This window comes from Hypanus sabinus, chromosome 12, assembly GCF_030144855.1.
Source record: "Hypanus sabinus isolate sHypSab1 chromosome 12, sHypSab1.hap1, whole genome shotgun sequence".
Lineage (NCBI taxonomy): Eukaryota > Metazoa > Chordata > Chondrichthyes > Myliobatiformes > Dasyatidae > Hypanus > Hypanus sabinus.
This window is the reverse complement of record NC_082717.1, coordinates 107,010,832-107,026,160: the sequence shown is the minus strand read 5'-3', so window position 1 is coordinate 107,026,160 and position 15,329 is coordinate 107,010,832. Positions and strand designations below refer to the sequence as shown.

The following is a 15,329-nucleotide window of genomic DNA, read 5'->3' as shown; positions in this document are numbered from 1 at the left end:
GGAGAAGCACAACATCATCAAAGCCTGAGGGGATGAAGAGGTGACAATCTCTTAAACAAATTAAATGTGTAACATGTTATTGCGTACAGTTCTGCCCACCGACCTACAGGGAATATATCAATAAGCTTGAAAATTTTGAGGATGTTGCTAGGACTTGAGTTACAGGGAAAGGCTGAGTAGGTTAGGATTGTTTTCCCTGGAGTGTAGGAGAATGAGGGGAGATTTGAAAGAGGAACATAAAATTACGAGGGAAGTAGACGAGGGTAAATGCAAGCAGGCTTTTTCCACCTAGGTTGTCTGAGACAAGAACTAGAGGTCATGGGTCAAGAGTGAAAGGTGGAATATTTAAGAAGAACCCAAGGGAGAGCTTCTTTATTCAGAGGGCTGTGAGAGTGTGGAAGAGTGGAAGTGCTGGACGCAGATTTGATAGCAATTTTAAGAGCAATTTGCACGTGAGGAGTATAGTCTAGGTGCGATTTGAAGGGACTAGGCAAAATGCCAGTTTGGCTTTTTCTCTAAATGGGCCATAACATCTGTTTCTGTGGGGTGGTGATCTCTGAGCTTCTTAACTGCCCCTAATATATCAGCCTTTACCACCATCCTGTCAGGGCGTTCCACACATCCACCGCTTTCTGTGTAAAATAACCCAAATCTGACATCACTTTAAAATGAGCACGTCTTGGATTAGCCCTTCTGTCCCGGGACTAAGGCACTGGCTGTGCACTCAGACTGTGCCTCGTATCATTGTATACACCTCATCTTAGAGAAAAACCCTCACTCTCCGAGCCTTTTACTGTAAGACATTCTCTCTAACCAAGGCAACATCGTGGTGAATCTCCTCGGCACCATCTCGAAAGCTTCCACATTCTTCCTGCAACGAGGCAACCAGAACTGCACACAATAATCCAGTATGGTCTGACCGGGGTGTTGTCGAGCTGCAACATTACCTCACGGTTCTTGAACTCAATCCCCGACTAATGAAAGCCAACACACCATCTGTCTTTTTAACCACTCTTAGGCCACATTCCCTACATGCCTGACTCAAGATTCCTCAGTGATTATTCTATTTTGAGTTATGTCATGGGAAAGGGGTGACTCGTCAGAATGAGGAGAACACTTAAGGATGTTTCGATAGGTAATGAAACTCCTGGGAATGCCACGACTCCACATACTGGGAAGGAAGTATTCAGAATGGGATCAAGTACTTAGCTGCTACACATTGGGAGCTCGGAGAGTCTCTGTGTAAGTGGCAGAAGGAGAGTGCCACCTCACAAACTACCACAGAATCTCCTGCACTTCCACACAGCCATCTAAATGTGTGTGTGTCTGTGTAATTGTGCATATTTGCATGTGTTCCTATACTTCTGTGTGTGTGCTTGAACACGTGGTGTGGTGTGTGCTGTGTAAAAACATGTTTGTGTCGTCTATCTGGTGTGGTGTGCATGCACACGTGCACGTAAGCGTGTGTATGTGTGTCAGTGTGTCTATGTGTGTGCATCTGTGTGTGAGTGTGTGTGTGGGGTGTGTGTTTGCGTGTCTGTGTGTGAGTGTGTGTATGTGATGTGTGTGGGTGTGCGGGTGTGTGTGTGTGTGTGTGTGTATGTCAGCATGTTTAACTCTGGGTGTCAGTGTTTGTGCGTGTGTGTGAGTGTTTGAGTCTCTCTGTGTGTATGTCTGTGTATGAGTGGTTACTTACCAAGGGACACTCCTTTAAGACAGAGAGCATGTTGGATGCTGGCCTGTGTTAATTATAACCCTCTGCCTCATGCGTTCAGCTGCCCAGCGTGGAACAGCTGTTCAACAATTATTTGTCCCTTGGATCATTTCTAAATGGAGCTGTGCTGACTCTCTGACACACAGCCCTGGGGAAAGACAGCTTTAGTGCACCAGCACTCCCTCAACCTCAGCTTCTCGTTGGTTAGAGTCAATTAAACCTTGATAGAATTTACCCTTCCCTTCCTACCAATGAAGTGTAACATTTATCAGCTCAATCCTACGGGAGAGATGTTGATACACAGGTAGACACACACTGGTAGTCCCAAACTCCAACTTGCCTACAGACACAGATATTTACGTACAAACACATCAAAGCAAACACTTACACACACACACACACACACACACACACACACACACACACACACACACACACACACACACACACACACACACACACATCATTTGGCCCATCAAGTCTGTTCCACCATTCAATCATGGGCTGATCCAATTCTTCCAGTCATCCCCACTCCCCTGCCTTCTCCCCACACCCTTTGATGCCCTGGCTAATCAAGAACCTATCTATCTCTGCCTTAAATGCACCCAATGACTTGGCCTCCACAGCCACTCGTGGCAACAAATTCCACAGATTCACCACCCTCTGACTAAAGTAATTTCTCCGCATCTCTGTTCTAAAAGGACGTCCGTCAATCCTGAATTTGTGCCCTCTTGTCCTAAACTCCCCTACCATGGGAAATAACTTTGCCATATCTAATCTGTTCAGGCCTTTTAACATTCCGAATGTTTCTATGAGATCCCCCCTCATTCTCCTGAACTCCTGAGCTGTCAGATGTTCCTCATACGGTAACCCTTTTGCACACACATACACCAGCAGGCCCAGGGAGTTTCCACCCCACTGTAGCCCCAGGGTAAGGACCATTTCTGCCCCACTCTAAAACAAGTGTCAAGCACCAGACATCAGGAACCAGAACCATTTCTACCCCACTGTAACAGCAGGGTCAAAGACAGTTTCTACCCCTCTATAACAGCAGGGTCAAAGATAGTTTCTACCCCTCTATAACACCAGGATCAAGGACAGTTTCTACCCCTCTATAACACCAGGATCAAAGACAGTTTCTACCCCTCTATAACACCAGGGTCAAAGACAGTTTCTACCCCTCTATAACACCAGGATCAAAGACAGTTTCTACCCCACTGTAACAGCAGGGTCAAAGACAGTTTCTACCCCTCTATAACACCAGGGTCAAAGACAGTTTCTACCCCTCTATAACACCAGGATCAAGGACAGTTTCTACCCCTCTATAACACCAGGGTCAAAGACAGTTTCTACCCCTCTATAACACCAGGATCAAAGACAGTTTCTACCCCACTGTAACAGCAGGGTCAAAGACAGTTTCTACCCCTCTATAACACCAGGATCAAAGACAGTTTCTACCCCACTGTAACACCAGGGTCAAAGACAGTTTCTACCCCACTGTAACAGCAGGATCAAAGACAGTTTCTACCCCTCTATAACACCAGGATCAAAGACAGTTTCTACCCCACTGTAACACCAGGGTCAAAGACAGTTTCTACCCCTCTATAACACCAGGGTCAAAGACAGTTTCTACCCCTCTATAACAGCAGGGTCAAAGACAGTTTCTACCCCACTGTAACAGCAGGATCAAAGACAGTTTCTACCCCTCTATAACACCAGGATCAAAGACAGTTTCTACCCCACTGTAACACCAGGGTCAAAGACAGTTTCTACCCCTCTATAACACCAGGGTCAAAGACAGTTTCTACCCCACTGTAACAGCAGGGTCAAAGACAGTTTCTACCCCTCTATAACACCAGGGTCAAAGACAGTTTCTACCCCACTGTAACACCAGGGTCAAAGACAGTTTCTACCCCACTGTAACAGCAGGGTCAAAGACAGTTTCTACCCCTCTATAACACCAGGATCAAAGACAGTTTCTACCCCACTGTAACACCAGGGTCAAAGACAGTTTCTACCCCTCTATAACAGCAGGGTCAAAGACAGTTTCTACCCCACTGTAACAGCAGGGTCAAAGACAGTTTCTACCCCTCTATAACAGCAGGGTCAAAGATAGTTTCTACCCCTCTATAACACCAGGATCAAGGACAGTTTCTACCCCTCTATAACACCAGGATCAAAGACAGTTTCTACCCCTCTATAACACCAGGGTCAAAGACAGTTTCTACCCCTCTATAACACCAGGATCAAAGACAGTTTCTACCCCACTGTAACAGCAGGGTCAAAGACAGTTTCTACCCCTCTATAACACCAGGGTCAAAGACAGTTTCTACCCCTCTATAACACCAGGATCAAGGACAGTTTCTACCCCTCTATAACACCAGGGTCAAAGACAGTTTCTACCCCTCTATAACACCAGGATCAAAGACAGTTTCTACCCCACTGTAACAGCAGGGTCAAAGACAGTTTCTACCCCTCTATAACACCAGGATCAAAGACAGTTTCTACCCCACTGTAACACCAGGGTCAAAGACAGTTTCTACCCCACTGTAACAGCAGGATCAAAGACAGTTTCTACCCCTCTATAACACCAGGATCAAAGACAGTTTCTACCCCACTGTAACACCAGGGTCAAAGACAGTTTCTACCCCTCTATAACACCAGGGTCAAAGACAGTTTCTACCCCTCTATAACAGCAGGGTCAAAGACAGTTTCTACCCCACTGTAACAGCAGGATCAAAGACAGTTTCTACCCCTCTATAACACCAGGATCAAAGACAGTTTCTACCCCACTGTAACACCAGGGTCAAAGACAGTTTCTACCCCTCTATAACACCAGGGTCAAAGACAGTTTCTACCCCACTGTAACAGCAGGGTCAAAGACAGTTTCTACCCCTCTATAACACCAGGGTCAAAGACAGTTTCTACCCCACTGTAACACCAGGGTCAAAGACAGTTTCTACCCCACTGTAACAGCAGGGTCAAAGACAGTTTCTACCCCTCTATAACACCAGGATCAAAGACAGTTTCTACCCCACTGTAACACCAGGGTCAAAGACAGTTTCTACCCCTCTATAACACCAGGGTCAAAGACAGTTTCTACCCCTCTATAACAGCAGGGTCAAAGACAGTTTCTACCCCACTGTAACAGCAGGATCAAAGACAGTTTCTACCCCTCTATAACACCAGGATCAAAGACAGTTTCTACCCCACTGTAACAGCAGGGTCAAAGACAGTTTCTACCCCTCTATAACACCAGGATCAAAGACAGTTTCTACCCCTCTATAACACCAGGGTCAAAGACAGTTTCTACCCCTCTATAACACCAGGGTCAAAGACAGTTTCTACCCCACTGTAACACCAGGGTCAAAGACAGTTTCTACCCCACTGTAACAGCAGGGTCAAAGACAGTTTCTACCCCTCTATAACACCAGGATCAAAGACAGTTTCTACCCCACTGTAACACCAGGGTCAAAGACAGTTTCTACCCCTCTATAACAGCAGGGTCAAAGACAGTTTCTACCCCACTGTAACAGCAGGGTCAAAGACAGTTTCTACCCCTCTATAACAGCAGGGTCAAAGATAGTTTCTACCCCTCTATAACACCAGGATCAAGGACAGTTTCTACCCCTCTATAACACCAGGATCAAAGACAGTTTCTACCCCTCTATAACACCAGGGTCAAAGACAGTTTCTACCCCTCTATAACACCAGGATCAAAGACAGTTTCTACCCCACTGTAACAGCAGGGTCAAAGACAGTTTCTACCCCTCTATAACACCAGGGTCAAAGACAGTTTCTACCCCTCTATAACACCAGGATCAAGGACAGTTTCTACCCCTCTATAACACCAGGGTCAAAGACAGTTTCTACCCCTCTATAACACCAGGATCAAAGACAGTTTCTACCCCACTGTAACAGCAGGGTCAAAGACAGTTTCTACCCCTCTATAACACCAGGATCAAAGACAGTTTCTACCCCACTGTAACACCAGGGTCAAAGACAGTTTCTACCCCACTGTAACAGCAGGATCAAAGACAGTTTCTACCCCTCTATAACACCAGGATCAAAGACAGTTTCTACCCCACTGTAACACCAGGGTCAAAGACAGTTTCTACCCCTCTATAACACCAGGGTCAAAGACAGTTTCTACCCCTCTATAACAGCAGGGTCAAAGACAGTTTCTACCCCACTGTAACAGCAGGATCAAAGACAGTTTCTACCCCTCTATAACACCAGGATCAAAGACAGTTTCTACCCCACTGTAACACCAGGGTCAAAGACAGTTTCTACCCCTCTATAACACCAGGGTCAAAGACAGTTTCTACCCCACTGTAACAGCAGGGTCAAAGACAGTTTCTACCCCTCTATAACACCAGGGTCAAAGACAGTTTCTACCCCACTGTAACACCAGGGTCAAAGACAGTTTCTACCCCACTGTAACAGCAGGGTCAAAGACAGTTTCTACCCCTCTATAACACCAGGATCAAAGACAGTTTCTACCCCACTGTAACACCAGGGTCAAAGACAGTTTCTACCCCTCTATAACAGCAGGGTCAAAGACAGTTTCTACCCCACTGTAACAGCAGGGTCAAAGACAGTTTCTACCCCTCTATAACACCAGGATCAAGGACAGTTTCTACCCCTCTATAACACCAGGGTCAAAGACAGTTTCTACACCAAGTTCAAGGACCGTGTCTACCCCAGTGTAACTCCAGGGTGAGAGACAGTTTCTGCCCCACTGTAGCACCAGGCCCAGGGACAGTTTCTACTGCACTGTCACACCAGGGTCCAGGACAGTTATCCCCAATGCTGCCTGACTATTGTATTGTTTCCTCATGCCAAATGATAGTCTTTTGTTCTCATCATCTACCTCGTTATGATCCAGGACCTCCTTGTCTCCCTGCACTGCAGGTTCTCTGTGTCTGTTGCTCTTTATTCTGCATTGTTAATTTTTCACTTTGCTCTGCGTACTTTTCCTGGGTGGGTAAAAATATTGCTACTTGTGCAGGCAGGTTACACTCTTAGAACTCCTATGCCGTGCTGCCAGCGTTGGAGGTTATCTTACATTCCTTGGCGAATGGGCTTGTGATTGCAGAACCCTCCATTTCTCCGTTGATATTTACTTCACTTCCACAGTGACTTCAAAGTAAAGGAACACTCCACCTTTTGTCTGGAATAGTTTCCACTGCCATATCACTACTGTTGGTGTACCTTTCCCCCCGTTTCTCGTTCGACTTCCTTCACTGTTGGCATGAACGTGTCTCCAACACCAGGGAGTCCGCTCAGCTGGCCATTATTCCCTTTTACAGGGATTATTGGCACCCTTATCAGTGCACCTGGGAGGCTGAGGGGTATGCGAAACCTCTCTCTCTGGATGTCCCGTCAACATCGTGTTGCTGTGAAAATGGCCAAGCATTGAGTCTAGGAGTTACCAAGTTACACTTAGTGACCACTTTATTAGTTACCTGGTGTGCCCGATAAGGTGTTCACTGGGCGTATCTTCAGCTGCTGTAACCCATGTTGTTTGTTTAGAGATCTCTTCCGCACACCACTGTTGTAACACGTGGTTGTTTGAGTTACTGTCGCCTTCCTGTCAGCTTCAACCAGTCTGGCCGTTCTCCTCCGACCTCTCTCATCAACGAGCTGTCACTCACTGGGTGACTTCTGTTTTTGCTTTTCACACCACTCGCTGTAAACTTTAGAGACTGTTGTGTGTGAAAATCTCAGGGATCAGCAGCTTCTGAGATGCACAAGCTATCCGAACAATCATCCCACGGTCAATGTCATTCAGATCACATTTGTTCCCGTTCTGATGTTTGATCGGAACAACTGAACCTCTTGACCAGGACTGCATGCTTTAATGTGTTGAGTGGCTGATTTGGTATTTGCATTAATGAGCAGGTGTACTGAACAGAATGAAAACTGAGTGTAAGTTGCAATTAGATAAGACATTTGGCGAGGCTGCTCCTGGAATATTGTGTACAGTTTTGATTGGCCTGTTTCAGGGAGAACGTTGTTAAACTAGAAAGATTGCAGAAAAGATTTACCAAGGTGTTGCCTAGACTTGGGGGTCTGAGTTATAAGGCAAGGCTGCATAGATGAGGATTTTATTTCACAGAATTTACGAGAACAGGGGGCGACCTGATAGAGGTATATAAGATCACGAGGGGTATAGACAGGGTAAAGCCTCTCTGATTTCCTCCCACATTCCAAAGATGTATGGGTTAGAAGGTTAATTGATCATGTGGGTGTAGCTTATTAGGCCAGAAGAGCCTGTTGCTGTGCTGTATTGCTAAATAGAAAACTATTTGGAATGTGTGGGCAGAAACAGTGGTGGAGGTGGGCACATTTAAAATCCATATGTCCTTCGGCTCCCCCGCAATCTCCCCCTCGCCTATGCACAGTGGCATTTTATAATGATCCGCACGTCTTTAGGATGTGAGAGGAAGCCAGTGCACCAGGAGGAAACTTCACAGGGAGAGCACAGATACGCCACACGGACAGGGCCGGAAGTCAGGATCGAACCCTGGTCTCCAGCTCCATCTATTATCTAAATGGAGAGGAGGTGCAGAGGGACTTAGGAGTCCTCGTGCAAGACTCCCAGAAGGTTGAGTCTGTGGTGAGGGAGGCAAATGCAATGTTGGCATTCATTTCAAGGGGACTAGAATATAAATACAAGGAGATAATGCTGAGGCTTTATAAGACACTAGTCAGGCCATAATTGGAGAATTGTCAACAGTTTTGGGCGCCATATCTCAGAAAGGATGTGTTGGCATTGGAGAGAGTCTGGAGAAGGTTCACAAGGATGATTCTGGGAATGAAGGGGTTAACACATGAGGAGCATTTGGCAGCTTTGGGCCTGTACTCACTGGAACCTAGAAGAATGTGGGAGGATCTCATTGATAACTACCGAATGTTGAATGGACTAGATAGCGTGGATGTGGAGAGGATGTTTCCAATGGTGGGAACGTCCAGAACTGGAGAGCACAGCCTCAGAATTGAGGGGCAGCCTTTTAGAACAGAGTTAAGGAGGAAGCTTTTTAGCCAGAGAGTAGTGAATCTGTGGAATGCTCTGTGACAGACAGTGGTGGAGGCCAAGTCCGTGGGTAGCTTTGAGGCAGAAGTTGATCGTTTTGTGATTGGTCAGGACATCAAACGATATGGTGAGAAGGCAGGCGTATGGGATTGAGTGGGACCCAGGATCAACCATGATGCAACACTATGACCTGACCTGTGATCTGACCTGGGTTTAAATCCCACTGCTGTCAATAACCTCGGCACAGCATATTAATGCAGGTTTAACAGTGGCTATACTTCATTAGGAGATTTGACATGTTATCAAAGACACTCACAAATTTTTCCCATGGAGGGCATTCTAACTGGCCGCATCCCCGTCCGTCAGGTGAGTGGGGGGAGGTGCGGGGGCTACTGCCCAGGACTGAGGTAAGCTGCAGAGAGTTGTAACGTTATCCAGCTCCATCGTGGGCACTGTTCTCCATAGTCCAGGACATCTTCAAAGGGCAGTGCCTCATTAAGGACCCCCATCACCCAGATCGTTTCTTGTTCTCATTGCTACCATCAGGAAGGAGGCACAGAAGCCAACAGCACACTTTCAACAATTTACGAACAGCTTCTTCCCTTCTGCCATCTGATTTCAGAATGGATATTGACACCTATGAACACTAATTCACTACTTTTTGATTTTTATTTTTGCACTACTTATTTGATTTAACTATTTAATATGTACATAGAATTAATGAAATTCACGGTCGTTTGCTGTTATTATGTATTGCATTGTGCTGCTGCCACAAAGTCCGCAAATTTCATTTCATTTCGGGTTTATTATCAGTGATATTAAATCTGATTCTGATTCCAACAATGCAGGGAGCATTCCTGTCAACCTCTTCTGCATCCCCTCTGTAGTCCTCATGGCCTCCAGCCCCCAGTCCCCACGCAAACGCGTCTCAAACATCCTCTTCATGAGATGGATTGCGGCATCCTGGGCAGAGCCCCAAGAACGCATGTACATGCAGAGAAACACATAGACACACTCATACACACACACACACGCCCGCACGCACACTCATACAGCGACACACATATACAGGCACACACACACGCCCGCACGCACACTCATACAGAGACACACATATACAGGCACACACACATGCCCGCACACACACACACACACACACACATACATACACATGGAGACACACACACACACACACACACACACACACACACACACACACACACGCCCGCATACACACTCATACAGAGACACACATATACAGGCACACACACATGCCCGCACACACACACACACACACACACATACATACATATGGAGACACACACACACACACACACACACACACGCCCGCACACACACTCATACAGAGACACACTTATACAGACACACACACACACACACACACACACACACACCCGCACACACACTCATACAGAGACACACATATACAGACACACACACACACACATATGGAGACACACACACGCACACACACACACACACACACACACATACATATGGAGACACACACACACACACACACACACACCCGCGCACACACTCATACAGAGACACACATATACAGACACACATACACACACACACACATATGGAGACACACACACACACTCACACACACATACATATGGACACACACACACACACACACACACACACACACACACACACACACACACGCCCGCACACACACTCATACAGAGACACACATATACAGGCACACACACATGCCTGCACACACACACACCCGCACACACACTCATACAGAGACACACATATACAGGCACACACACATGCCTGCACACACACATACCCGCACACACACTCATACAGAGACACACATATACAGACAGACAGACACACACACACACATACCCGCACACACACTCATACAGAGACACACATATACAGACACACACACACACACACACACACACACACACACACACACACACACATACCTGCACACACACTCATACAGAGACACACATATACAGACACACACAGATACACTCATGGACACAAGAACACACACACAAACACACATACTCTCTCTCACACACACGTGAACATTCACACACCCACACATATTCAGAATCTTTCACACACTGACACATATGCACACACACAGTCACGTACACACTTACACACACTTATGCACATACACACATATGTATGCACACATAAATACGCCTACACTCACACACACACAAACTCCAACATTACAAAGACCCGAGGACCAGCAGGTTAATTGGTCACTGTAAATGAGTTGGATTTTCAGAAGGCTTTTAACAGGGTGCCACACATGAGCTTGCTAAACAAGGTAGGAGCCCTTAGCTTGAACATGGATGGAAGATTAGCTGAGTGGCAGATTGATCGGCAAAGAGTGGGAATAAAGGGGGAATTTTCTGGTGACTAGTGTTGTGCCACAGGGGTTGGCGGTGGGACCACAGCTTTTCATGTCATATGTAATGGTTTGGATGACAGAATTGATAGCTTTGTGACCAGGTTTGCAGATGATCTGAAGATAGCTGGAGGGGCAGGAAGATTTGCAGAAGCAGGAAGCCTACAGAAGGATTCAGACAGATTAGGGGAGTGGGCAAAGAAGTGGCAGGAGAAATATAGTGTAGGGAAGCATATGGTCACGCACTTTGGTAGAAGAAAGAATGAAGGCATAGACTATCTTCTAAATGGGTAGAGGATTCAAAAATCAGAAGTGCAAAGGGACTTGGGAGTCCTCACGCAAGATACCCTAAAGGGTAACTTCCCATTCAGTCAGTGGTAAGGAAAGCAAATGCAATGTTAGCATTCATTTCGAGAAGACATGGAATATAAAAGCAAGGATGTAATGCTGAGGTTTTATAAGGCATTGGTCAGACTGCACTTGGGTATTGTGAGCAGCTTTGGGCCCCTTATCTAAGAAAAGAATTCTAATTCTGATTCTGATTTCTGGTTTTGATTCTGTTTCTGATGTCTGGTTCTGATTCTGAATCGCTGAATGCCCAGCTTCTGATTGCTACCAAGGGAAAGAAAGAGCAGAATTTGAAAGCAAATGGATTAGCCGCTTATTCTGATTTCAGGTGCCGATTCTGGTTCTGATTCTGAATCGCTGAGTGAGTGACTCAGCTCCTGGTTGCTACAAGTTCTTGTGTGCATCGAAGGTTCTGAACTGCAGGCCACCGACAGCCACATGAGGAAGGCGCATGGTGTTATTTTAAGCTTCATGACATAGCACTCCCAGTGATCACCACCCACTCAGCCGTCAATGGAATCACACTGACACACAGCTCCGAAATAGAAAGCAAATCAACCTCCAGTTTGAGGCAGAGGAGAAAACTGTTCAGCAAGGTATAAGATGAAGAGAATTAGGCCACTCAGCATCCACAACATCCATCATGGCTGATTTATTATTCCTCTCACCCCCATTCCCCTGCTTTCTCTCCATAACCTATAACACCCTAACTAACCTATCACATCTCACTCGAGTAAATGCGAACTCCTCTTTCAGAATAAACTAGGAAATTATAGGCCAGTGAGCCTGACATCAGTAGTTATTGCAAGGCATCCTAAGAGACCAGATTCAAGAGTATTTGGATAGACAGGGGCTGATTAGAAAGATAGTCAACATAACTTTGTGTGTGGTAGGTAATGTCTAACCAATCTTACAGAGTTTTTTGAGGATAGTGTACCAGGAAGGTTTATGAAAGCAAGGCAGTGGATGTTGTCCACACGGACTTTAGTATGGCATTTGACAAGGTCCTGCACGGGAGGTTGGTCAAGAGGTTTCAGTTGCTTGGCATTCAAAATAAGATAGTAAATTGGATGAGACATTAGTTTTGAAGGACAAGCCAGAGAGTAGTAGTAGATGGTTGTCTCTCTGACTGGAGGCCTGTGTCTAGTGGAGTGCTGCAGGGGTCAGTGCTGGGTCCATTGTTGTTTGTCACCTATGTCAATGATCTGGATGACAACATGGTAAACTGGATCAGTAAATTTGCAGATGTCACCAAGATTAGGAGTGCGGTGGACAGCAAGAAAGACTGTCAAAGCTTACAGCAGGATCTGTGCCAGCTGGAAAAATGGGGTGAAAATGGCTGGTGGAATTTAATGCAGACAAGTACAAGGTGCTGCACTTCAGTAGGAAAGACCAGAGCAGGTCTCGCACAGTGAACGGCTGGGCACTGAGGAGTGCGGTAGGACAAAGGGACCTGGAACACAGAGCTGTAACTCAATGAAAGTGAAATAGAGTTGTAAAGTAAACTTTTGGCTTGATGGTTTGATCAAAGTTCTGAGAATAGGAGATGGGATGCTGTGTTGAAATAGTATAAGACATGGGTGAGGCTTAATTTGGAGTATTGTGTGAAGTTTTAGTCACCTACCTACAGGAAAGTTGTAAATAAGGATGAAAGAGTACAGAGAGAATTTACAAGGATGTTGCCGGGTCTGGAGGACCTGAGTTATAAGGAAAGACTTAACAGGTTAATCCCTAGAATGTAGAAGATTGAGGGGAGATTTGTGAGGGGTATAGATAGAGTAAATGCGAGCAGGCTTTTTCCACTGAGGTTGGGTAAGACTACAACTAGAGGCCATGGGTTAAAGGTGAAAGGTGAAATGGTTAAAGGGAACACGAGGGGAAACTTCTTCACTCAGAGGGTGATGGAGTGTGAACTGAGCTGCCAGCACAAGGGGTTGTGGGAATTTCAATTTCAGCGTTAAAGAGAAGTTTGGATAAGTACATGGTTGGGAGGCTGTGGTCTGGGCATAGATTGATGGGGACGTGCAGTTTAAACAGTTCAGTATTGATGAGATGGGCTGAAGGGCCTGGTTCTGTGCTGTAGTTTTCTGTGACTCTATGGTTCTAAATATACCCAATGACTCAGCCTTCACAGACTCACCACTCTCTGGTTAAAGAAATTACTTCCCTTCTCTGTTCTAGACATCCCTCTATTTTGAGGAAGTGCTCTTAGGCTCACCCATTATGGGAAATATCCTCTCCACATTCAATATTCAAATAGTTTCAACGAGACCCGCCCCGCATTCTTCCAAATTCCAGTGAGTACAGGCCAAGAGCCATCAAACTTTCCTCGTACATTAACCAGTTCACTCCTGGAATGATTCTCGTGAACCTCCTCTGGATCCTCTCCAACCTGGTCTTAGATGAAGGACCTGAAGTTGCTGATAATACTCTAAGTGCAGTCCGACTAGTCCGACTCAGCATTGTATCCTTGCTCTTCTATTCCAGTCCCCTGGAAATGAACGCTAACTTTGCGTTTTCCTTCCTTACCAGCGACTCCATCTGCATCTTTGGAGCTTCCAATGTCCGACCCTTGGCTGGGGTTGTGGCTTTGAACGAAAGGAATGACTTTGCAATGGACTCGGGGCAAAGCCAGCATTCACCCCCTGACATTCAATTGCACCTCCATCACTGAACCCCCCACGACCAACATAACCAATTACCAGAAACTGAGCCCGTGTAGGCATGTATCAGAACAAGAATTAGGTTGGTTATCACTGACATATGCCATGAAGTTTTCTGTTTTGGAGTGGCAGCACAGTGCAACACATAAAATATACCATAACTTACAACAGGAAATATTTAAAAATTAGTAGGAAAAGAGATTTAAAATATAGTGAGGTAGTGTTCATGGGTTCATTGTCCATTCAGAAATCTGATGGTGGAGGGGAAGGAGATGTTCCCGAATCGTTGAGTGTGTGTCTTTAGGCTCCTGTACCTCCTCCCTGATGGTAGCAATGAGTAGGGGGCATGCCCTGGGTGATGGGGTCCTTAATGATGGATAACACATTCCCGAGTCACTACCTTTTGAAGGTGTCCTCGACGTTGGGGAGGATAGCGCCCATGATGGAGCTGCTTGTGCCTGCAAACCCTCTGCAGCTTTTTCTGATCTCGTGCATTGGAGCCTCCAGACAGTGATGAAACCAGTCAGACTGCTCTCCCCGATGCATAGATAGGAACTTGCCAGAATCTTCAGCGACATAGCAAATCTCCTCGAACTCCAAATGAAATACAGTCGCCGGTGTGCCTTCTTCATAATTGCATCAGTATGTTGGGCCCAGGAATGTCAGAATCAGGTTTATTATCACCGGCATGTGACGCGAAATTTGTTAACTTAGCAGCAGCAGTTTAATGCAATACATGATACAGAAGAGAATTAAAAAAAATAATAAATAAATAAGTAAATCAATTACAGTATATGTAGATTGAATAGATTAAAAAATGCAAAAACAGAAATACTCCATTTAGATAATCAGATGGCAGAGGGGAAGAAGCTGTTCCTGAATCACTGAGTGTGTGTCTTCAGGCTTCAGGTAACAGTGAGAAAACGGCATGCCCTGGGTACTGGAGGTCCTTAATAATGGACGCTGCCTTTCTGAGACACCGCTCCCTGAAGATGTCTCAGGTACTTTGTAGGCTAGTGCCCAAGATAGAGCTGACTAGATTTACAACCTTCTGCAGCTTCTTTCGGTCCTGTGCAGTAGCCCCTCCATACCAGACAGTGATGCAGCCTGTCAGAATGCTCTCCACGGTACATCTACAAAAGT

The 15,329-nt window shown here is 45.9% G+C and overlaps 1 protein-coding gene across 1 annotated transcript in view; it reads right to left on the bottom strand.

Annotated features, from left to right (window-relative positions):
• The window catches only part of LOC132402422 (beta-taxilin-like), a 71,375-nt gene that overhangs the window by 47,721 nt on the left and 8,325 nt on the right, over window positions 1–15,329 (bottom strand). The gene's annotated exons all lie outside the window — the stretch shown is intronic.